The 26,522-nt window shown below is 37.5% G+C and overlaps 1 pseudogene; it reads left to right on the forward strand.

Moving 5' to 3' along the window:
- The first annotated feature begins 704 nt into the window (after positions 1-704).
- On the forward strand, positions 705-1,673 carry LOC114497066 (annotated as a pseudogene).
- Positions 1,674-26,522: the final 24,849 nt, after the last annotated feature.

Raw genomic sequence — 26,522 nt, forward strand, 5'->3', positions numbered from 1 at the left:
AATAGAACTGTAAGTATGAGGGAGATGTGGTGGGGAGAAACAAGGACAAATTGATTTGTACTCAGTAGGGGTGAAATTATAAATTAGCTTTTTCTGTTGTTCTGTGCCACTGCCTTCCAACAACTTTTGTCAATCACTGTCTTGCCTCTAGGTGAAACCTCAAAAACATAAAATAGCTTTTCCTGTCACTCTCACATATGAGTCAATAGTCTCTTTTAATATAAAATGCCCATTTTAGTCCAGTCTAACATCAAAGCTTTATTCTCTGGTAGAAGTCCAACCTTCTTCCCTATCATTGTGCATCTTGGGCTGACTTTGGCTTCAAAGCTGCAGCAAGGCAGGGGAGCTTGATTGACTTACGCACTTTGTGCTTGTCCTCCTTGATGACCCACTAGGCTGTCTCTGGTTTTCCTGGGGCTTGAGAGGAGGGTAAGAGAGAGAAATGAGGCAGGAAACATTTTACTTGACTGGTATGGTTGCTCCTGCCATTGGCGGCCACCAAGAGAGTCTCCTTTCCTCCCTTCTCTCGCTATCTCTACCCCCATATATGTGTGTGTGCGTGTACATATACATATATATGCATGCATGCATGCAAGGCAATGGTATCCTTGTGGGAAGGATATATATATTTCCTTCCCCCTTTGAAAAATAAGTATATATATGTGAAGACATAGCTGCTGGTGGTTGTGGTGGCGGCATTCTAGATGTCAACCAAGAACTTCTGAGTCAGTGACAACGACTAGATTTAACCTGACTAAAAATGTGGAAATGTGAACTTTGCAGAAGAACCAGCTATAATAGATATGGTTGGGAGAAAATAACTGAGGCTAAGATGATGAAGGCAGGGGGAACTGAAATAGGTAGAACACTTGCAGAGAAGAGCCAAGGCCTATTCAGTGCTGATGACTGGCAGAGTAAAACTTGCAGTAATGTGAATTGGGCCAGATCAGAGTGTAACATGTGTAATACTCTGAAGTATGACAAGTTAGAAAAAAGAACAGGATACGGTGGCAGTTTTAATGGAAGAGAAAATGTTGAGTATACAGAAAGAGAAGAATCTGGTGGTGAATATGATGAGTTTGGATGTAAAAAGAAAAAATAGAGGGGAAAGGCAGATGGCCCAGCATATATTTTAAAGAAAGTTGAAGATAAAGAATCTGAGGGAGAAGAAGAAGATGGGGATGAAGATCTTTCTAAACATAAGTTAGATGAGGATGAAGATGATGCTGACCTCTCAAAATATAATCTTGATGCCAGTGAAGAAGAAGATAGCGATAAAAAGGAATCTAACAGACAAACTTGCTCAAAGTCTCAATCTTCACATTCACAATCTTTATGCTCACCCTCCCCGTCAAGTCCAGGGTCTAGGTCCAGGTCCTATTCAAGAAGTTCTTCCAGCTCCCAGTCAAGGTCTCATTCCAGTTCCAGAGAACGTTTGAGATTTCATTGGTCAAAAACAAGATCCAGCTCCAGGTCCCACAGAAGCTCTTCTTCCTCATGGAAAAGATCTTATTCAAGTTTAGCACCTTCTCCAGAGAGGGACAGAAAGAGAAGTCATTTTAGATCTTCATTTGGTGATCGCAAAAAGATAAACAAGATCACAGTCACCTGAAAGGCACCACAGGTCACCTTCTGGATCATCCCATTCTGTTGCCCGTTCAAGTTCAAAAGAGAAAAAATATATTAAAATTTACATATTAAAAAAATCAGTACCGTGCAGGAAGCATATTTTTTAAGAAGTTGGTGTCTTACTTGGTCAGAAGTGATAGCAGAGGTACATGCCTTTCACTGCTTTTCAGAACAATACAGTTGTGCTTATTTGTGAAATTAAAGGGAAATAGTACTTTAAGCCATAATGTCCCCAAATAGATACTCTACTTATCATTCTTTATTTACAACCATTTATTGGAAACCACCTCACCTGTAACAAAGTACTTTGGTTTCTTTTTTATTTACTTTGTTCCCTAATTTGAACTATTTTTCTCATTTCCAAATATGAACTGTTTATTGACTTAAGGTTACCTTAGGCTTGTCTGAACTTTGGGCATGGAGGCAAGACTGGTGAAGTAGTCAGAAACAGTCTCTTTATCTTAATCTGAGAGAAGGAGTCACCTGTTCATGATAACCTATGTCACAGCAATTCTTACCAGAAAAAGTTAAACTAGTTATAAAACAGCCAACTAGAAACTTCATTTTGAAATTCCCCAAGGTAAGAAGGCCTTAGAATCATTGTCTTTTTTTTAATTCAGTTTTACTTTTTGTAACACATTTAATGCAGAAAAACCTTATGAATTTGTAGAAGGAGAAAGGTATTACTCATTTCTCATTTTCTGACATAATTTTGAGTAAGAATATATAATAGTTCATTTTTTTCTGATATGGTTGTCTGATGAGAAAAACATCTTATTTCAAATGTTTATGTTAATATTTTTAAGAAGCTTTGTGTGATATCCTTTAAAAATCCAGTTTTCACATATGATAAGGTAGACAAAGCTAAATTATAGTTAATGAACAACAAATTGAAGAAAACTTTTGAAGTATATTTTTCTTTGGATGAAAGGCCAACAGAGACATTGTTAATTTAAGCAAATATTTGCCATGAGATGTTTAAACTTACTGCATAAATTTTTTTTCTGAGTAATGAGTGATTATTTCTGCATAAAATAAAGAGAAATAATTGTTCACTTGAAATTATTTATGGCTTAAAATACTCTCAGAGTTTGCCTTATTTCTCCAAATTAAAATCTGATCACTTGAGCTTTATGCATCTTCTGGTTTGAAAATAAAAGGGCTTCTCTTACCAGCATCTTCAGTGACAATGCTAGGTAAGTATATTAAGGAAAACCAACGGCTGTGCTTGGGGACTTCTTATCATGGGGATTAATACTTATTATTCTTGTTCTTTTTTTAAACATGTCTTCTGCAACTAAAAATTAAAACATTATAAGCTATTTTGTAAACAGACCAAACAACATTGTATTTGTTTTATTTTAAAAGGAGTGTTTTTCTCTCATCTGATCTGAAGATGAAAACAAAATATCTTACATAGAAATATTTTGATGATATTTTCACAATGAGCTTGTCCCATGTTTTTTTTACATCTTTCCTTTGCTACAAAAACTTTTCTCTCTTGTAACTGTGCCTCAGACTTCTTGAAAGTCCACTTTCTAAATTGCCCAGATGATCTTCTAGATTCTACATGTTACTGTTGGTTTATTCTTGTGCTTTCCATATTAAAACTTTGGCTGTACTAAGCAAATGCAAGGTTATAAATTTAGTGAATAGTAGTTTGCAGACAGTTCAGATAATTATGATTTCATTTGGTTTAACTGAGCTATACTAGTCTATTTCATAAGGAAATGATGCTGTAGACAAATGTAAATAAAGCTTGTGGGTCATGCAAAAAAGAAATAAATAAAATATATACATATATTTATTCCCCCTTTTTAATCTCTCTCTCTCTCCTACAAAATCTCTCTCTCTCTCTCTCTCTCTCTCACTGAGCACTTATGTGGAGTCTTCAGAAACCCCCAATTCTGGGTATTTCTCACTTGCTGCTCCCTTTTCAAGGAAGACACTGCTTCTGCCACTTGAAGCTGGTCACTTGTGACTCGCCCCTCAGCCCTAGCAATCAGTGGTCCACCCCACAGTACTCCTCCTCATGGGGTCACCATGCCCTCCAAGAGGTCCTTTAGGGTAGGATCTTTCGAGATGGCCCAAATTCAGCTCCTACAACAATGCACATGTGTTCCATCTCTGGAAGAGTGGATCATTTTGAATGCAGCTGGGTATCTTTGCTCTCCTGCCACTTTTTAGGTATACCTTATCAGCAGGTACCTAAACATCAGCAGGTACAAGTCAAGCTCTCAACGTGGTTTCTTAAAGCATTCCTCATTGAGGTCAGAGTTAAAGACTGTCCTGCAGTTACTCACTTTCTTAGCATGCAGCCTTGGCATGGTCTGTAGCTACTGTACTAGACCTTTGGAATTCCTTCTGCAATTCCTAGATAGAGGGGAAGTCCACTGTTAATATCCTTCTCTCTCTCTCTCTCTCCATATATATATGTAAATAAAGAATTAGAGTCTGGCTGGGTGAGAAATAAGGAATTAGGGTGCTCAAAATCAAGGAAGACAGGTAAAGGTAGGGCAGTAGTTCTCTGCAATAAAACAACAGATGTGCTGAGAAAAGAGGAATCAATAACAGGGAGGAAACATGAAATTTTTCAACAGTGATGACTGGTAATATTTGATTTTTAGTTGTTTCTGCATGTAGGCAGAAATACACTCCACTATCTTCTAATCTTCAGGACAATTCTGTCACTGTAATAGCACTGAATTTGTGCAGCACTTCTTTGGATAACAAAGGAGAGGAGTTTTCATTTCCACTTAGGAGAGAAGGAAGACAGCTGGAGCAGGCAGCATCCATCAGTAATGACTGACCCAAAGCCAGAAGTAATAGGCAACTTAGCCCCTCTTCTTGGGAACCTGCAGAAATGTTGAGAGTCTTGCACTTCAACTGGTTATTTAAGTTGGAAGCTTGAATTATTTCATGTGAATGTCAAACAAGATGGACCATTCAGAAGACTGGAGAGCTTGGTGGTATTCAGGATAATGACTAATCTGGTATTTCATGGTTTTAAACTTTATAATGTAAATTTGAGCTTAGAGTGTTTGCCCAAACTGCAAAATCTCCTGCAATTATTAAATAATAGAAATATGGCAACACAGAAATACTCCAAGGACTTAAATACCTGGAATAATCCAAACTTAAACTATGCATTTACTAGCACGAATCTTGCTTATTTCATTGACAATGGGAAAGTTTTGAGGATTAGATTGGTGAAGTGGCCCTCCAAACTCTTTTGAGCTTCTACAATTTTAGTGTTTTATTTACAATTTCTTACTTCCACTGTCTCCAAGTTCCTTTGTTTAGGTCACATATCTCCAGCCCCACTTTGATGATGAGAAAGGGATAATGATCAGACACAAGCAGAGGGCAGGAAAACAAAATTGGTTTTCCCAGGACCCCAGAAGTCTCCTGCAGAGCCTTGCTATGAGCCAGATGGCAGTGTACAGAGCCAAGTTCAGTCCTTGTCACGATGCCCATGTTGCTACATAAGGGCCAGCTGTGCTGGGCTGAGCTGCAGGTTTTTGTCCCTGTAGGACAAGGCTCTATACCACTGATATTCCAGGGCCTTGTAAATTGACTCATTCAAGCCACAGGCTTGCCAAAGGCTGATTCGTAAACCAAAGAATCAATTTGCTAATTCACACTGGTTCAGATCAGCTACCACTTGTTTCGAGTATGGTACATGTCAAACACTGAGCTTCAGGCTTCCTCACCCCTGATCTCATTTAATCCCCCTGTCAATAGTAGTAGATGTCCCCAGAAGGAAGCCTGTTTAGAAAATAAATAAGGTTAAAGAGTATCTTGGAAATACTGAATCAAGGCAAAAAGAATTAGGTAATCTTTGGAAATAACCTTGACATAGAAGGATGATCTTGAAATTTGTTTATATATACCTGCTATGAAACCAGCTGCAGTAAGGAAACCCAGACTCTTCTCCATGGCAGTGCTGACCAGCCAAAACTTTCTTCTACCCTTTCCAGTATTTTATGCTGACACATTGTGCCTCCCCACGATGTCTTACTTCCTCACTTCCAACCAGACTGCCTCTATAGAAGGGATCTAGGCACAACATGATTTCTTTAGAATAGTAGAATGTCCCCATCTCCTATAGAAATTCAAATTCTTTCTCAAATCTGATTTATCCCACTTGCTATAGTAGCAGACTCAGCAATTTGCCTCCAGGGTAAATTTCTAAAGCCTTTCAACACCATTCCAGGGTGTAGAGGGCAATCTGTGTCTTCTTTGTGGCTCCACGCAAGGGAAAGGAGAAGGGGCATAGATGGAAGAAATTCAAACTTTTCATGTTACACTGAAGTAAAAGAACTGTCCCATGTATGCAGGTTTGATATTTTGAACTATTTTATTTAAGCATTTATGTAGTGCCAGACATGGGGTGAACAGAGATGAATAAGTCACTCTATTCTCAAAGAACTCATCCAGTGGGGAACACCAGCACATAAGGAGATCATTTCAATAAAGTGACCTAAAGGTTGATTGAAGTATAAACATGGTACCACTTGAGAATTAAAGTTTGGGAAACTGTGTGGTCAGGGAAGTTCTCACAGCTAATGTGGCATTTGAGCAATTTTAAATTAAGAACAGGAATTCACTGAAGAGGAAAAGGGGAAGCAGTGGAGAAGGCAGTGAAGACATGTATATATGGGAGGGTGTTCCAAGAAGTAGGAACCAAGACATAAGAAAATATGAGATATGTGGTATGCCTATAGAAATTTATGAGAGTGAAAATGAGGTAGGGAGTTAAGAGGGTCAAATCAAAATTGACTCCTATTATTAAGAAGTGTGAATGCATTCAGTAGCCAATAGGTAAAGAATTTAAGCAATGTAACATCATGAATATTAAGATTGCTTTTGAAAGATTGGTTAAATAGTATTATGACTTGTGGAAGTTATTTTTGTTTTTTAGCTGCTAAGTAAAATTAATATATGATGATATTTGTTTAGAGGAATATAGTATTCTATCTCATTGTGTTTAAAATATTATTTTAATAATATTATAAATAGTTATTGTGTAATGCACTTTCTTCCCTTATTTTAGTCTTTCCTGGTGTGAACTGTGAGGACTAAGAAGGGCTCCTGGTGGTCAGCTGGGCTCAGACAAAAAACAAAACAAAACAAAACAAAAAAACCCCCAAAACCTAGTAGCCTTTTCTCCTGCACAAACTGCATTTTGCAGAGAATCCTCTGTGCTAATCTGCCTGCCAGCACTGTTTCTGCCATCTGAGCCATGTCTTATAAAAGAGTTCTTATAGTTCTATTTCAACCAATCTAAGGTTTTCCCCATCTAATCAGACCAGCACAGTTTTAACCAATCAGAGCGGCTCTATTCTGGCAAATCAGGACAGTGCCTTTGGACCAATCAAACTATGAGGATTCAGTGTCCTCATCTGCATGAGGACAAACCCATCAAGTTACAGAGCTGAAACACTAATGACATCTCCTGGAGTCAGTGCTAAGCAAGGCAGAGCAGCGTAGAGCAGGGCAGACCATGGCTGAGTGGAACTGCCTACCTGGAGAGGGGCCTGGCCCCAGAGGCACCTGGTCCAGACTACCCACACAACCATGTTGTTTTCACAGTGGTGCTCCAGCACTACTGTTGAGCTGTTTCCACTAAATAGTTTCCTTCTTCATTGCGTCCCAAATTGAGGATTCCTATTGGTGCTGCATTAGTGCCAACAACCATCAGTTGACACTGATATACTAACAGCTTTTTATAGTGCTGATACAGTGGGAAGAGGGCTGAATGTAGAGACAGAAAACTTGGCTCTGAATTCCTACTCTTCTTTTAGCTGTGAATCCATGTGCGAGTTGCTTAGCTTCTCAGAGATTCAATTTCCTCATCACAGAAATGGGATGATTAATATCCACCTTCAGATTTGTTGGTGGATCAAGAAACAAATGAAATAGCCCTTAGACTTAAAAAGTCTCCCAAGACTCAACCCCAGTGATTCTAATTTGTGAAATCTAGGATGCAGTGAAGTGATATTTAATGACTCTGCTGACCCTAAGCTGACTAACTTAGATGTTCCTTTCTTTTATGGAAGACAGCATGTAAGGTCAGATAGCGGAAACTAGTGATGGAGCTAGAATTAAACTATTGATCCCTAGAACTATGTACTTGCATAATTCAGAAATGGTCCTCTGGTCTGGTTTTATAAACAACAAGCCAAAACCTCATAAAAGTGTGCAAATATGTATGGAAAGAGGTCTGATTCTTTGATCTAAATGTGACTGGTTTGTTATTTTAAAAAAATAGAAAATCTGATGGTTAGAAGAAGATAACATATATCCCAATTTCTTTCCCTTTGAATGAAAAAAAAATAGATCTTTTCTCTACTCACCACAAACTAGACTGTAAGCTGATAACCTATTCTGGTGCTATCTAATGATTAAAGATTGATTTTTCCAGTAATGAAAGGAAAATCCTGATGGAGTGATAATCTCACTGAAGTGAATATATGCATTCCTGTCTTACCCCATATGTACCTTGTGATTGAGTTTTTAGCAACAAGACTTGAGATAAAATCTGTCAAATATAAGCAGAAAAAGAAAGAGAAAAACTATTCAAAAAGTGAACAATCTGACTTACTAAAAACAGATTTTGTATTTTTAATTGATAAAGAGTCCAAGACTAAATTGAATAGAATAAATGAATTTAAATAAACCATTCAGGTGGAAAAGAATAAATTTCATTGTTAAAACTATAATAAAATTCAGAATATGAAGTCCAGTTTCACAGAAAATGTTGGACTACATTATCAAACCTCTTGCTAAAGAAAAACTAAAATTACTGGATAAAATGTACTTTTAAAAAACTCCTCAATATGAAGAGTTGAAAAGATAGTAAGATATGAGCAGTTCAGATTCTAAGAAAAAGCATGAATTTCTAAGCATAAGTGGAGCACTCAAACTACTTTTGCTCCTACAGCATTTGCCAAACCTGGCAAAATTGAACACTAGATTTGAAAATGTTGGAGAGCAAAAAAAGGAAAGAAGTAAAACTTAGAGCTTTCCCAAGATAGAAAGACCAGTGGGAGACCCTGCTCACAGTAAGATGGACACTCATGGGACTAACCTCTCAGGCAAGAATGAACAAAAATTAAATATGTGTCACCCACCCAAGTATGTGACCCAACTGTTCCACACACCATGTCCAAAGGGTATCCCAAGGAAAGTTGCTCTGTGGAGAAAGGGAAGACAAACTGGGGCAAAGATGGTGGTAAAGAAAAAAACCATAAGTCAGTTGTCAGGGAGATTTGCACATATAAATCATACAACTTGGTCATCAAAAAAACCAAACAAACAAATCCTCAGAAAGTGATCCCAGAGTAAGATCGTCTCTAAGGACCTGCTGGAAGTGATGACAAATCCTCTCTTGAAGAATGAGTCTTCCTGGAGACATATGAAAAGATGCTCAGCATCACTAGCCATCAGAGAGATGCAAATTAAAACCATGAGATAACACTTTACACTGGTCAAAATGGCCATCATAAACAAATCAACAAACAAGTGTTTGAGAGGATGTGGAGAAAATGGAACCCTAGTGCACTGTCGGTGGGAATGCAGACTGGTGCAGCCACTGTGGAAAACAACACAGAATTTCCTCAGAAAACTAAAAATGGAACTGCCTTTTGACCCAGCAATTTCACTACTGGGATTTTATCCTAAGAACCCTGAAACACCAATCCAAAAGAACCTATGCGCCCCAATGTTCAAAGCAGCACAATTTACAATAGCGAAGTGCTAGAAGCAACCTAAGTGCCCATCAGTAAATAAGTGGATCAAAAAACAGTGCTACATTTACACAATGGAATACTACACAGCATAGAGAAAGAAGGAGCTCCTACCCTTTGTGACAGTATGGATGGAACTGGAGAGCATTATGCTAAGTGAAATAAACTAGGTGGTGAGGGACAAATACCATATGATGTTGCCTTTAACTTTTGCTTGCTTTTTTCTTTTGTTGAAAGAAAAAAGCAAGCAAAATATAACCAGAGACATTGAAATTAAGAACAATCTGACAGTAACCAGAAGGGAGGTGGGAGGGGATAATGGGAGGAAGGGTTTTCAAGAACTAGGAGGGACACATGGACAAAGCCAAGGGGTGTGGGGGCTGGAAACAAGGGAGAGAGGTGGGTTTGGCTGGGAGTGGTGGGGAGAAAATGCAGATGACTAATTGAATAACAATAAAATAATTTTAATAAAAAGAATGAGTCTTCTTACTAAGCCTCCAAGTACCATTACAAATAAGTATTTTCAAGGACAAAGAGTCAATAAAGGAATGGATTACAATGAGCATGAGGAAACTTCAGCAAAGTTTGACATCTTGGTTGTAAGGATGGCTTTATGAGTGTGTAAAGTGTCAAAATTCATCAGGTGTACATTTTAACTTATGAATTCAATGTAGATTGTAACTCAATAAAGATTTTAAAAACAGCAATAAACAAAAACAGATACAGAAGAGAAAGAGGTTAGGGAGTTTGAGTGATCTAATTATTTGGTCACACTAAGTTACTCATCACTAGAAAGTATTTTTAAAAGTATAAATGAACATCTTTCAGGCATTTCAGGGAGTTATTTTATGAGGATTAAACTGAATGACATCTCAGTTCTTCACCTCTGTAATTTGAAATCTGTGGGCTTTACCATCATAGAGGCTAACACAGTCCAGATACTGTATACCAGGTATGAGATTTCCCACAAATAATCATTTTTAAGAAACACCAGATACTTTATGATTTCACTATACTTCTTGTTTTCACAATTTGACATGACTTGTCCAGTTCTTTTTTTAAAGCAAAGACAATAGTTTAGTTGTCCTAGACATCACAGTCAATTATTTTAGTAACTTCACCTGTTTTTTAAAAAATACTTACTCCTTTTATGAAACAGGGAAAAAATGTGATGTTTGTTAATTCAATAGATCCATAAACTGGAAAGGCCACTTGTATATTCAAGTGCAGTTAACCTATTTTCTCTCTTTTCAATTAGAAGAATGTTTTAATAAAGAAAAGGTATCATGTGAAATATCTCTAGTGTTTATTTTGAGTTTGTACATTTTAATAAGACAGTAATTATAAATTTAATGTCTTAAGCATTAAATTTGGTAGTTATAATTTATTAAACAATGCTCATTTATTCATATAATCAACATTATACAAATAGTCTTAGCTTTTGTTTAAATTTGCAATATCATAATATAGTAGTGATGTATTAAATAGTAAATTAAAAAATTATGTTACAATGTTTTTAAACCAAATATATACACACAGATTATACAGTTCACATCTCTTTAGGAGAAAAATTAAAAATAAATATACTGTAAATTTGAATGCAAAAATAAAATTTCAATATTTTGGAAGTCCAAATAAATGCAGGGTGGGGCAAAAGTAAGTTTATAGTTGTTCATATGGAAAATAATGCAATAACTAATAAATAATAACACAAGATTAAGCTCTGTCTCATGCACTCACAACAGTAAACCCATTTTATCCGCCCTGTGTGTTATAATTTCCTGCCCTGTCATTCATCCTTTAAATGTCTTTTTCATATTTTCCACACTTTTGTCTCTGTGTTACATTTTCAGTAATTTTTCCTCACTTATTTTCCAGTTTACTAATTTTGTCTTAGATTTTGTCTAATTCTCTGCTATATTTATTCTTTGAGTTTTCATTTTGGTTAATATTTTTAACTTATAGAATTTCTCATGTGTTGTTTGAAATCTATTGGGTCACTTTTTATTTTTTTCTTTTTCATTGTAGGTATTCTCCAGCCATTTATTTATTTATTTATTTATTTATTTATTTATTTATTTATTTTTAGAGAGGGGGAAGGAAGGGAGAGAGGGAGAGAAACATCAATGTGTGGTTGCCTCCCATACACCCTCTACTAGGGACCTGGCTTGCAACTCAGGCATGTGCCCTGACTGGGAATCCAACCGGTGAGCCTTTGGTATGCAGGCTGGTGCTCAATCCACTGAGCCACACCAGCCAGGGCTCAAGCCTTTTATTTACATAAGCATAGGAAACTAAGTGTTTTATAATGTGTCTACTAATTTTACATTTGAATATTTGCAGATTTGTATATTTTTGTTATTTCTGCTTGTGCTCATTTACAGTGCCTTATGTTTTATTTTTTTTGTCTGTTTGATCATCTTTGAGTAGTACTGCTCAATGTTCTTGAAAAAAATATTTACGACAACCATTGGAAGCCTAGAATAAAGGTGTGTTACTCTAGAACAGTTTTGCTGTTTTGTCTGCATCTAGAAACACTTATCTTTTCTATGACCACAGTAACCTGGCCTGACAATATATGCAAGGGCAGGTCTGTTGGACACAAGTTTTCAGGAATTTTTCCTTCTGCTCTGCTTAATTACAAGGTAAGCAAGCCTTAGAATATGGGGTTTGGTAAAAGCTAGGTTTACTTTCCGGCCACCCTTATTCTGCTAATTAGACCCAGTTTACATAAGAAGAGTCCCCTATTAGACTGCACATCTGGAGTTACATATTTTTTTTCTCTTTACCATTTGGTACATCAAAATTCAATTGTCAAATTCCCTCAGCAAGAGTAGCTCTGGCTTTCTGGGTTTTCACTGTTCCTTTCATTTTAACCAGGTAAATATGTAACCAGAAAAGACACCGGCATTCAGGCTGCCTGTCACTACCAAATCCATAAGCAATGACAGCAATTGAATTTTTTATGGGCGCTTTATTCAGATGGCCGGCAATCTAAGAAGATGGCAGGTTCATACCTTAACAAACCATCTTCCCTTCTCTTTCCTGGCCAGATTTTTATAAGGGGGTGGGGGAGGACAAACAGGTGAGGTGAGTGCTTTGACATTCAGGGAGGATTAAATGAGGGAAGCATTCCAGTTCTCAGCAGTTAAAAGTTCCCAAGTGGGGGTGGGGGCAGGGGAGGGGGTGTCACACAAAAGTCCTGGTGCCTCCAACTTGTCCCCAGGTGGTAATCTCTAGCCAGTGCCCCAGGAGGTTGGTTGCTTTTCCCGGGAGCCAGGATGGGTTTTATCTGTAGTTTCTGAAACAAAAGCTTAACCTACACATTACTTGCTAGACTTATAACTTTTTACCTTAAGCTAAAATTTTCCAAGTCTTGAGTCCCCTATCAATTCTTTGCTATTTCATCAGCCTTTTGATGATTTAAATTATAGTGTCAACAATATTTCCTGCAGCCATTTTTCATTATGGTGTGAGGGTGTGATGTATGGATATGCTGGTCGGTGGGAGGGAACTAGGCGGAACACCTAGCCCATCACTATAAGAAACAAAGTCTGAAAATTGTTTGAAGAATTTTAGAAATGTAAAACATACACACAACATTTATATGGCTTGGATTATTTTGGATATAGATCAAATCACCTGCATGATTTATCTGATTTATCACAAAAATTCCTCTAAATACTAGAATAATCATTCTTAATCTACTTTTTTTTATCAAACGTACAACATGCCACCACTTCCAAACTGAGAGTGAACTGCACGCACACGCAAAAATCCAAGCACATTAATTCTTTTTTTAAGGTCACCTACAAATCCTGTCCCCATAGCAACACAAGTGCTCCTCTCAATTTTTTCCTTTATGCTTTGTATTTTTCCCAGTCATGAATGTTCAAAGCAATACACTAGGCATTTATTTTGCAATTAACTCAATTGCTTCATTGTTAATCCAGCTTTCACTTTCTGTCCTTTCAGAGAAATTTTAAAGTACACGAATGAATAGAAAAGTAAAACATTGCTGCACACTAGTTATTTACAAGAAAATAAAATAGACCGCTTCTGAAGGTCAACAATATAATGTATAAATAAGTATGTTTCTAAATTTAATTTTAACTTTTAGAAAGTAATAGCAAATCATTACTAACAGTAACAACTATGTGATTTTTAAAATTTTTTCTTCCCATCTGGTTCATATTCACCTTATGTAACAAACAAATATTGAAATGACTGGAATTGAGTAGTATTTTAAAAATGCTCACATATACATACAAGTACAGGAATGGTTACCGGATTAGTAAGTCATATTACCTCAAATCACAATAAATTTCTGGTCTCTACTGGTCTTTACTATCCTCCCTCTTTAACCTAGGATTATGAAAATTAATAAAGGGATAACTCACATCTTCAATAATTCTCTTTCTTGTTTGCCTGTGGCTATATATTGTAATTTACCACAGGCTTCTCCTAGTAGACCTAAGAACACTGAAAGAGATATAAAATGTTGTTTAAAACATGTATTTAATCTCATTCCTCTATAAACTCCAAATATACTATTCACCATTGAGGGATGCAAAGCACCTCAGAAGAGATTGAGAAAAAGACCTAGAATCTACTAACGTACACGTTGTCAAAAGCTGGACAGATCTGGGTTTAAGTCCTAAGTACCCGTGCAACCCTGTACAAGTTATGGAAACTCTATGTATCAGTCAGTTTGCTCAGGAAAGCAGAGACTGCTTGAGGCATTACAAATAGAAAGACATATAACGCAGAGATTAAAGAGTTACAAAACCATTGCAATGACTGGTGAAATAGGTGTCAGGAAATTTATTACCAGTATTAAAAACCTCAGAAAGAATAGGAATCACTGGAAACTACCACAGCTGATTCACAGACTGACACAAGCAATTCCCTCATCAAACCTCACATCCGTCCCCTCTGCAGTGCACCTGCCTGTGCCACTGCATTAGGAGCAACAGTGGCTTCTTTCCTTGTTGCAAGGGCCCTTGCTGGCAGTATGCAACACAGTACCTCACTGGTAGGAATTCTGGGGAATATTGTCCCAGGCTTTCACCCCCTGCAACACAGAAAAGGAAAGGGGAAATGTTGCTAAATTGCAAAAGAAATAAGCTGGCATTTTCTATGTGTGTCAGTGTCTTCAATGTAACAATACTGTCAAGAGTAAATAAAAGTGCTGGAGAGAGCACTTGCTCCAATATTCTTTTCTGCGTCAAATTCTGTAAAGTGAAAGGCACACATTTGTAAATATGTGCACATTTATTTAGATACATCTATGAGTGATAGGGGTAGATCCGGGCATAGATGATACTAATAGATGCAGGTGCAGATGATATACACAGATAAAGTACAACAGGACAGGGACACAGAAATTGTGAAGAATCTTGGAAAGACAGACAGCATGTGGGATCACAGTGACAGCAGCTGTGACAAACACAGCTCAGATGAATTCAGGACAATATCACTGTAAAGACTACAACAGAATCTAAATTTGATTGAAGGAAAACGTAGGAAAGTGTTCCAGAAAATCGTTAGGGTAAATTTATTAAAAAACTGAATTTAGGAAAATAAGACCAGGCCCCTTCACCCTTGCAATGTGCAACAGACCTATTCATTATTCATTTTCATTAATGGTGTGGGGTTGCTTTTTAACTATCACTTTTTAAAGAATTTGTGTAATTTAATTAATTTTGATATTTCTTGCATGGCTATCCAAGTTCTTTAATTTAACCTCTAGTAATTGATGGCTTTAAAATTACAACTTTTCTAGAGGAGAGATGGTTTGGAGGACTGGGTGAAACTGGTGATGGAATTAAGAAGTAGATTGGTAGTTTGGTATTTACAAAATAGTCACAAGGAGGTGAAGTACAGCATAAGGAATATAGTCAATACTCCTGTAATAACTATGTGTGGTGTCAGGTTGGTACTGGAAATATCAAGGGGAGCACTTTGTAAAGTAATGGCTTATCTAACCATTATGCTATACAGCTGTAACAAAAATAAAATAATATTAAGTGTAAACTGTAATTAAAAAATAAAAAATTAAATGATAATTTTTCTGATTTTTTAAGATATATTTTTTCTTTTTTATTGAATTGATTGGGGTGACATTGGTTAATCAAGTTGTGTAGGTTTCAGGTATACAATTCTACAATACATCATCTATATATTGTGTTGTGTGTTCACCATCCTAAGTTGAGCCTTCTTCCATCATCATTTACACCCCCTATATTCTCTTCTGCCTCTCCCACCCCACTTGCCCTCTGGAAATCACCATACCATTGTCTGTGTCTACTGTTTTTCTTAATCCCTTCACCTTTTTCACCCAGCCCACTAACCCCCTCTTCTCAGATGGCTATTAGTCTGTTCTTTATCTATGAGTGTGTTTCTATTTTGTTTATTAAAGTCCACATATGAGTGAAATTATATGGTGTTTGTGTCTCTCTGACTGGCTAATTTCACTGAGCATAATGCCTTCTGGGTCTTTAAAATTCATTATGTTGCCTTTGGTAGTAATTACGCAATTAAAAACATTTCTTACCTGATATAAAGCTTTATTAAGGGCAAACTGGGAAAAACCTTAACAATTCAATTGAAAGGGATTATATATATATGTAATATATTATATATAATGTTATATGTAATATATATAATAAGTTTCTATGATTTTTGAAGTAAGCATTTTAATAATAGTCTATCTATATACAAGAACAAAGTCAGAATTAACTCCTTAAAAAGTTAAGATTATATAAAAGAGATACATACACATTTTGAGTTTGGCTCAACACTATTTTATTTAAAGATTTGTCTACTGTAATGGTTGTTTATTATTTGCTTTAATTTAGATATAAAGGGGAGAAATAAGAGGCAAGACCTTCATCCAAAGGCACAGTTGAACAAAGCGAAAGCTCTGCTTCCTGGAACTATGGTGTGTTAAGCCAGCTCCTCCTGGAAGCTGGTGCCAAGACAGAATTAAACATGAAAGAATCTTTATTAGGGATAGGCCTGTGGGGAAAAAAATAGAAAGGAGCCAACAGAGGCTAGGAGAGGCCACAAACCAAGGTGCAAGCATAGCCCTGAGTGAAGGAGAAAGGGAGGGAAATTGGATGCTAAATTTCCCTACATCTATAAAATGTTTGGTGAAGCCACTGGGGAGAACCAAGGTAAAATTCTGCCCATAAGTATGCCCGTATCCCCCCGGAATATTCCTGCTTTAGTATCAATACCTAAATCAGTGGTTGGCTGGGAGCCACATCTGAGAAGCAAAGGGTAACTGCTATGAGGGACTCAGAAGCAGCAGCTTGCCATTGGTCAGTCAGGATTCCAATAATTGGAGGTCAACCCCATGTATCCTCAATGGCTACCACATAAAGGAAAGGACAGTTTAGTCTACAACTTGCAGGATTCTCCCCTAGACACCTTTTCCTTTGAGGGAGTCCCTGAACTCAGTGTTTTCGTAGTGCCCTATCCTGAAGGCCAGAGACAATGCTGAAGCAGACTTCAATTTTGTGTGGTAGAACATACCACACCCAGTAATCTCTATCTTAGGAGCTCAGCCCTGGGTTTATATAAATATTTCTTCCATGTCTCAAGGAAGTTGTCTAAAGTAAGGTAGACACTGATCCCCATAAACTTGTTCCTTTTTCCACAAATGTATGCTTGTAGGTGTTATGGGTTGAATTGTATCCCTCAAAAAATATGCTATGGTTCTAATGCCCTGCAACTCAGAATGCAACATTATTTGTAAATAGGGTCTTTACAGGGTCAATCAAGCTAAGACAAGACCATTAAGGTTGGTCCTAATCCAATATGACTGGAATCCTTACAAAAAGGAGAAATTTGCACACAGGAGCAGATATGCACAGAGGAAAAATGATGTGGAGACACACAGGGAGAATGCCATATGAAGGTGGAGGGTTGGAGTGATGCATCTACAAGCCAAGGAATAGTCAGAATAGCTCTCAAACCACCAGAAGCTAGGACAGAGGCGTGGACAAGATTCTCCTGCCAAGCCCTCAGAAGGGCCCAACCCTGCCAATAACTTGAGTGTGGACTTCTAGCTCCAGGATTGTAAGACTATAAATTTCTATTATTTTAAGCAACCTAATTTGTGATACTTTGTTATGGCAGTCCCAGAAAATGAACACAGGGAGTTACTTGGGATAGGGATAGAATAGAAGTAATAATTTACCTTAAGTAAATTCACAGAGTGCAGTGCAGAAAGCAGCCTCAGAACAATACTACCCAAATCTTAGTTCATATCCCGTAAATATGTTAAGAGTTTCTCTCCGCATCAGCAGCAAACTGACAGAAAATTCTAGTCTTACTATAGAATGATGGGCATATCCATGCACCTACTAGTAACAAATTAAGTTTAGTAAACCTTGGCTTCTAGATTGGACATTTATAAACTAAAATTAGAGCATTATTAGCATTTACTGAACCTTCTACTGAAAAATTAGTTTGCTACCTGCTTAGTAGTTTGTCCATGAAGATTTTGAAATTCTCAAAATTTTGTGAAGAGTTCATTATTAATCATACTGTATTGATTGGGTAGTTGGATATCAATTTTTGCTCTTCTTGCATTACTGAATAGATTTGGAGAACAACTGTTACAAGTTCTTAAAAACAATTGATCATTTGCTCTTTAAAGTTTAGATTTGCTCTTCAATTCTTTTTATATTCACTAACTTATTTTTCTACTGCCCACTGGGAGCAAATAGGATAGGTGGTTTATGGGACCTTGCATCCACCCTAGTGGGCCATCATTTTTAAAACTTCATAATTAATGCCATAACCCCACTTATACCCCTTCTCTAGCTCTTTCCTTTTTATTAATGAGGAAACTGAACACCAGTGTCTGTTTTTGACATGTGAATGGGTAGTTGATTTCATTTTACTAACAAAATATTTTTCTTGTTTCTAATAAATATTTGTTGAGTGTTATCAAAATGTAAGGCTGCACTGAGATTTTTTAACACAAAATTTTTGTAATCCACCAAACAATGAAGTAGATACTATTATCTCATTTTCACAGGTAAAAACAGACTAAGATTCAGAAACATGTAGCAAGTTACATGTCATGTTGTTAAAAGTGACCAAGTTGAGATTGACCATTAACAAGTTTTCAAAGCTCATGTGCTTATTGACTATGTCAATGTTTCTTAAACTGGGCATACGGTAAGGTCTGAGTGTGTGTGTCCCTCCAAAAGTCCTATGTTGAAATCCTAACCCCAAGGTGATAGAATTGGTGAGTTGGTACCTTTGAGAAGTACTTAAGTCCTGAGTGTGTAACCCTTATAAATGGATAAATGGGCTAAGTGTCTTTATGAACGAGACTCCAGAGAGATCCCTACCTTTTTCATCATGTGAGGATACAATGAGAAGTTTGCAGACTGGAAGACAGCACTCACCCAACCCCTCTGGCCCCCTGATCTCAGACTCCCAGCCTCCAGAACTCTGAGAGTCAATTACTATTATTTATAAGCCACCCAGTCTGTGATATTTTGTTATAGCAGCCTGCAAGGACTAAGACAGTATTCATGGACCTCTGAGGTCAACTGTCTCTTCCTCAAGGGTCTGCAAGTGTACACATAATTTTCTCTTTCCTTTTGATAAAAGCATATCCTGAGGATTAGCAGGATGAGCACCTTCTGATTGACTACTGACACATGATTCCAGGGCTCATATTTGCATTAGTATTTACAGCTAAGCACACCTTAAGTGTAGGCCAAATGAGGTTGGAACTTGCTGGTGGTTGAAGAGTTCCCAACAGTTTTGCACAGAAAACCTGGACAGGCTGAGTCATCCCATGACAAATGTAGGTGGAGGCACAGCAATTGTGAAGGCTCTGCACAGTAGCTACATCTCATGAAAGTTACCTTCGATCTCTATAAATCTGTAATTCTGATGGATTGCCAAGACACTCAGGGTCCAGGGAGAAAACAAATGGCACAACCAAGAGCATAGTGGAGGAGAATTTAATAAAGAGATTATTTACAAAGATGTGGGCAAGGTTAAGGGAGATTCAAGCGAGATGGAGTAGTGTCCCAAGGAGTCATGGTGAGAAACTAGGAGGAGTTGGGGAAGGAGCTATTACTACTATGGGAGTGGGGAATGGGGGAATGGGATGTAGTAGTGGGGTGGAGAGAGAGAAAGAGAAGACAGAGAAAGAGAGAAAGCTATGACCTTTAATAGATGGATATGAGCAAGAGTTGGGAACTAAGCAGAGAAGGCACCAGAAGAATTAATACCCTCTCCTCACTCTCATACCTGAGTACCTCCAATCTTCTGCTGGTGTTCCGCATTCCCCAAGTCTAACCAGAAGGCAAAGGACACAGTGCCCTTGCTATGTTTCACAGGTCAGCCTCTCTGGGCATAAATCAGGGTACAGAAAGCAGAAGAGTAGAATTGGTGAGAACAATAAAGATATTCACTCTTCCAGTCAGGGTATATGCCTGGGTTGCAGGCCATGACCCCCAGCAACTGCACATTGATGTTTCTCTCTCTCTCTCTATCTCCCTCCCTTCCCTCTCTAGAAATAAATAAAAAAAAATCTTTATAAAAAAGATTGAGATATCTGTTTAGAAAAAAAAAGATATTCAGTCTTGTTCTGTTACCTGATGAGGTACCTTGTCCTGATAATAACACTTAAATTGATGTTTTATTTTCTGGGAAGTGTAAATATGTGTTAATCTTCATTACTGAAACAAAACAAGAACCTAAGCACATCTTTCTTCCCCCAGTTGCAAGGAGGTAAGATAAAATGACTCTAGCAAGTTTCTTATTTAAATAGAGTCTGAGATTTCATTAATTAAGTTAACGATCAATATTCTCATTCACTTGGTTTTCAATTTTTTGAGTGGAAAATGAAGAGGTTGAGTTAAAGTTAGGAAGTAGATATTAGTAAGTAAAAAATATATCTTCCTGACTGTTTTTAAATAAGAGACTGAAAATTGCTAATGGCTAACAATTTCAAAATTACTTTAGTTGGCTGGAATAATGAATTAATTAATTAACAAAGAAAAAGCCTTCAAATCTTTTACAAAAATTAACTTCTCCAAACATAAGAAAAAACATACCTAAAAATAATTCTGTGTAAAAGAACTAGTGTTTTTGATGATCACAGGTTTGTTATGAGCTAAAATGTGACACAATTAATAGGATGTTTAATGTAATCTCATACTAAAGGAAATTAATTAATTCAGATCAAGGAAATTAAAAATTCCATGGGGCTTTGCACAGATTAAACAACACCTGAATGTTAAATCCTATTTAGAAGGATATTGGCAAAATGATGACCAGGTGATAAAGTATCCCAAATGTAAGTTATAAAAACAATTTAGAGCCCTGGCTGGTGTAGCTCAGTGGATTGCATATGGACTGTGAACCAAAGGGTCGCTAGTTTGATTCCCAGTCAGGGCACATGCCTGAGTTGCAGGCCAGGCCCCCATTGGGGGCCATGTGAGACAACCACTCATTGATGTTTCTCTCTCTCTTTCTCCCTCCCTCCCCCTCTCTCCAAAAATAAATAAATAAAATCTTAAAAAAACAATTTAGAGTCAAAAGGATATAAAATGCAGCACAGGGAGAATAGCCAATAATATTGTAATAACTATGTATGGTGTCAGATGGGTACTAGACTTACTGGAGTGATCGCTTCATAAGTTATATAAATGTCTAACCACTATGTTATACACTTGGAAATAATATAATATTGTTTGTCAACTGTAATTGAAAAATAAATTAAAAAAATAAAAACAACTTAGAGACACTGTGAATATAAAGTTTAGGGAGGATTTAAGGAAGATCTGATGTGGCAAATAGCTGAAGCTTTATGGAAGAAGAGCTAGACTGGCTCCACGTGGCTCCAGATGGCAAACCTGGGAGTGATTGGGGTAAGTGACCAGAAAAAAGACTTGGGTTAAAGAACTTTCAGGAAACTACATGTGCTCATGGATAGAAAGCCTTGCCTCTTGCCATAAAAAGCTGAAGAGAAGAATGGGTCTTAAGGCTGTTGAAAGATTCTTGCAATGAAGACATGGCCGCACTAATGAACTCTGAGACTCTGTGGTCTGTGACCTGGTAACAAAATTACATTTTGAAACTGATGCCAGGTGGAAATGGCTAGTATGGGGTAAAGGAGAAATGAAGGCTTTTAGAAAGAGAAGAAGAAGAGGAAAAAGGAGAAAAAGAAAAAGAAGGAGAAGGAAGAGGAAGAAGAGAAGAAGAACACCAACACCAACGACAACAGAGATACACTAACCAGAGTATATCTGCTGGTCCATAAAAAGAGAAAGAAATAGGGAAAGGTTGAAAAGGGCCACAAAGAGAGAGTAAACAAGAAAATATTTTGTAAAGAACAGAGACAGTGTTGAGAGGAGAATGTATGTTGTACTTTTGGGAGATTGTTTTTCTAAGGATGGACTCAAAACAATTATTTATAACACTCACTTATGTTATTACTTATATTTTGTATTTTCTGATATCAGATAAACTCCACAGAGAATGTGATGCTTTTCCAACATTTTTGATGGCAACATACTTGAAACAGCATTCAGAAGTAGTAAGTAGAATAAATGCCTTTTCAATGTCTCAGAAACATTGCTCAGCTGCACATGAAAATTGACAAAGGCCTAAGTGTGGAAGTTAAGGACTGTGATTCTAAGTAGACCATTGCAGTCGTTTAGTATCCTTATCTCCCTAAATGTATAACAGGGTAAAACTTACTAAATAAGTGAAACATCACTCTTTCTTGCCATCTTTTGTACCACTTTAAATTGTTGACCACTGGTTAATTATTTTTGGTATACACATGATGGCCAATATTGATTAGAATCAAATACCAATCATAGCTTTCAAGAAAAATAAATATAGAATTTTATTAAAATGTGGACTTAACATAGATATTTTTAAACATAGTTTTAAATATTGGGTTTAAAGTTAGTTCTTTATTGTGCTTCCATCTTTAAAGATGTGATTTGAAGGGGTTGGCATCTTTCCCTGACCCTGAAAATGAAAATGCCCTCAACCAGAAAACTAAAGGGTAAGGAAAAAGACACGCCTTTGGGTTTCTGTGATGAGATTCCTCACCCATTCTTGGAACCCTGCAAAAAAGTGAATAGGACAGAGAAGAATGAGAAAGACACAAAACTCCACCCCTTCTCAGTAACCAAAAAGTTCAAGTGAAAATAACTATTTCTACCCATCTTGTGAGAATCCAGTTGACCCAGCCTCTCCTTCCAAAAGAAAAAAACCCTTCCTAGAGTTAAAGACAACTGAGGCTATTAAGGTAAAGCAACTTGGAGGAAATACATGAATGAACAAGGATTTGTTCATTCTTTTTTTTTTAAGATTTTATTCATTTTTTTTTTAGAGAGGGAAGGGAGGGAGAGAGAGAGAGAGAGAGAGAGAGACATCAATGTGCAGTTGCTGGGGGTTCTGGCCTGCAACCCAGGAATGTACCCTGGCTGGGAATCGAACCTGGGACACTTTGGTTCCCAGGGATTTGTTCATTCTTAAATGAACAAATTGTTAAAACTATGAGCAAAGGTGAATTGGAGTTGGTCCTTCCCCTTGAATGACCTCAAGGGCAGAAAAGTGACAAGAATTCTCCTACAAAGATTACAAGAAAGGTATACACAAAGGGTATGAAACTCAGTAAAATGAGTGTTCATGAAAGGAGAATCAAAAAATGGAGTAGCGCTGACTCTGAGCCTTGAATCATGGGCAGGACTACACCCAACGGAAACAGTGGGAAGAGGCAGATGGGAGTGAAGTGGCTGGCAGACCAGCCAGCACCCCTAGAAGTCTACTGGTGCCCCTGCCACATCTTGTTATCTAATATCCCTGAGTGAATATTCTAATAACACTGACTGAGTCTGAATAGACTTGTTTCCAAAGAAGACATTAGAAAACACCAGCTGACTTAGCAGAAGCCTGGTTCATCCACTGAATATTTAAGACCATGAGAAGCAGAAGGGGAGTAAGGTCTGAGTTGCCACAGATGCTGTTTACGTGTGTCTCAAGGATCAAGGCACAGAAGGAAGGGCCACAACCCTTCTGAAAATGCAGCCTTAGCAAATAATTAAATAAGCCAAAATGCTTTTCTAAGTGGGAGAATTCAGAGCAGCAGGAAAAAAGCTTCACTGAAACAATAAAGAAAAAGTGGACAAATATTTCATCTGCATCCTTCCACCCAAGCTTCTCAAGTTCTAGCCAATTGTACCTGAATGCACTCAGTTAATCAAACAAGATATGTAAGGCCTTAGCAATCAATCAAAGAGGTTGGCTGTGACAGTCTCTGGCCTGCAGGGCCAGTCCTCAAACTGGAATCTTTTGTTCCTTAAAACTTAATGAGCTCCCAAGACCAGCTGTCTACTGGAGGTGGTGCAACTTTTTATATCTTGTACCTTAACTATAACCCAAAGGCTAATACAGGCATGGGTGTAATTCATTCCTTATTGGAATCTTCAAATACACTACCTCATTTAAGGAGACTACTGATCCAGCTCCAGGAGGATGTGGAATTTGAAATGGTTTTCCCACAGAATTGGAAATTATGATACAGAGTAAATCACCTACATCGCTTAGAACCACCCTGTAGATTTCACCAGGCTGTTGGGACATAGCTGCTTGTTGGTATCTGAGGGATCAGCAATCATGATTAATTATTGTGTGTTCCAGGCACTGTACTAAGATACGTTACAAGCATCACATAATTTAATTCTCTAAACACCCTTATGAAGTCACAATGACATTCTACAGATGAAAAGATTGAGACTTGGAAATATTTGGCAACCTGTAATGTCACATAGTTCTAAGCTGGAGCTTATATTCTGATAGGGGAAGATAGATAGACAACTAAGATACAAGTAAATGTGAAATGTGTCCGATAGGGATCAATGCTAAAAAGAAAAATAAAGTGGTGAAAGAGGAATGGGAACAGAGGGAGTTCTATTTTTGTTTAAGGTCACGGCTATTAAGATAAGATATGAGTAAGTAAGGGAACGAGCCTTGCAGATATCTTGGGAGATGTCACTGTAGGAAAAGGGAAAACAAAGGCAAAGACACTGAGGAGGGAAGGCTACTGATGTGTTGAGAAAGGGTGAAGAAGCCGATGTATCCAGTGCAGAGTGAGCAAGGGAAAGAGGCCAGGAGGGGGCATAGAGCTGAAACAGGGTCCAGATACCACAGGACCGTGTAGACCACCGAAAGAAGCTGTATTTAGCTCTGAACAAGTGAGAAGGCCATTGGAGGTTTCTGAGCAGAGAAATAATATGATCTGGCTCTGGGTGTTACATTGGGAATAAAGTTTTAGTGAAGGAACAGGAAGAGCAGTTATGAGATTACTGTCACCTAGGGGAGCAATGTGACACAGACCAAGGTGGTAGCAGCAGAGGTGGTGGCAGTGGGTCCCATCTTGGATAGGCTATGAAGGTATTGATGAAAATATTTAATGATTGCTCAGAAGCCAAGTGTGATGAGAACAGGACTTAGGGCTGAGTTTAAGTTTTTAACTGAATAACTAGGACAAAGTTTCCCTATACTGGCATGGGGAAATTGCTGGGAAGAGTAGATGGGAAGCAGTTAGAAATGAGGTGTCTAATTTTGGACATGAGTCTCTCTAAGTGGAAAAAGGTCAATCGGGCAGATAAATTTAGGATTTTGGAGTTTAGATAGATGTATGGATTGGAGATATAAATTTTAGGATCATTAGTACATAGATAATATATAAATTCATGTGCATGGATATCATCACTTTTGGAGGAAGAACAGACTAAGAAAACAGATTTGAGAACTGAGTCCATTAACCTAAGTTGCATTAGGATGTGCATTATTAGGCCTATCTCTTCAGATGTATTACTACCTGCTCCCCAAAGTATACTTAGAACTTCTCCCTCACTGAAAAATTAGGTAGGACAGTTCTCAACTATATTTGGCCTATGGAGAACCCTGATCTAACATTCTAAAACATTGAGATATTCTCAAAATGCACACACACACACACACACACACACACACACACATTACATCTTTCTGCTAAGAACTGTTTGGCATGATTTCCCTCATGTTGTGTTTAGGCAAGGTCAGGGAGATGAAGAATCGGGGGAGGAGAATGAAAAGAAGCAGTGAGTTCAGAGAACTAAGGGAGTGAGTACTGGAAGCCAAGAAGTAAAGGTGTTTTAAAAGGAGGGAATCAATAATTGTATCAAATTGCTGATGCACTAAGAAAAAGATTAAGAAAATCGGATTGGAATACGTCCAAGAGAGAATGAGAAGAGAGGAACGGAAGAGTCAAAATGATTCTACCAGATTCCACCCCTCCAGCCATCTTTAAACGCATCACTCACTGCAAAAGAAAAAACTCTCACTGTAAGACATCCTGGATACGGCACCACAGAAAAATGTCTACACGTCCCTGAATTCTGACTTATCTGCACCACCTCCAACTAAAGGACAAGCTTCAACTTTAAATAATGTCCTGCTTTCTTCCTATTCTTCAGCCATTAATTACTTGTACCTAATTACCGCCTAGCAGTAATCAAATCCCTCTAAGTCATTTATTTTACAAGAGTTGGCCCTTTTGTGTATGCTGATTAATTTTATGTTTAACAATAAGAAACTGCTTCTTTCTGAGGTTATCTAGATTAAAATGCTACCAAATGCATCTCAGTCTTGTCTGGTTAGACACAGTTGTATCAAACAAAGCACATTTACTAAAAATGAGAACATATTTCTTTCCAGATTTCCATGGCAAGTCAAAACTCTTTTTTAAAAAGAAAGTATTTATTTATAGTGAGAGGGGATGGGTGGGAGAATGAGAGAGAGAGAAACATCAGTTACCTTTCATATACAACCTGACCAGGGACCAAACCACAATCCAGGTATATGCCCTGACCAGGAATTGAACCAGCAACCTTTGGCTTTGCAGGACAATGCCCAACAAACTGAGCCACACTGGTCAGGTCAAACAAGTCACAATTGTTGATGAGCATGCTCCTAACAAGGCACAATCTTAAAGCCTACTGGAATGTCTACTAGCATTTTAGTCTTGTCAGACAGCTGATTCTTTCAGTGGTAGTGAAATCCTTCCACAATGTCAAAGGGAATGCACTGATTTTTCAG

This window comes from Phyllostomus discolor, chromosome 5 (genome assembly GCF_004126475.2).
Source record: "Phyllostomus discolor isolate MPI-MPIP mPhyDis1 chromosome 5, mPhyDis1.pri.v3, whole genome shotgun sequence".
Lineage (NCBI taxonomy): Eukaryota > Metazoa > Chordata > Mammalia > Chiroptera > Phyllostomidae > Phyllostomus > Phyllostomus discolor.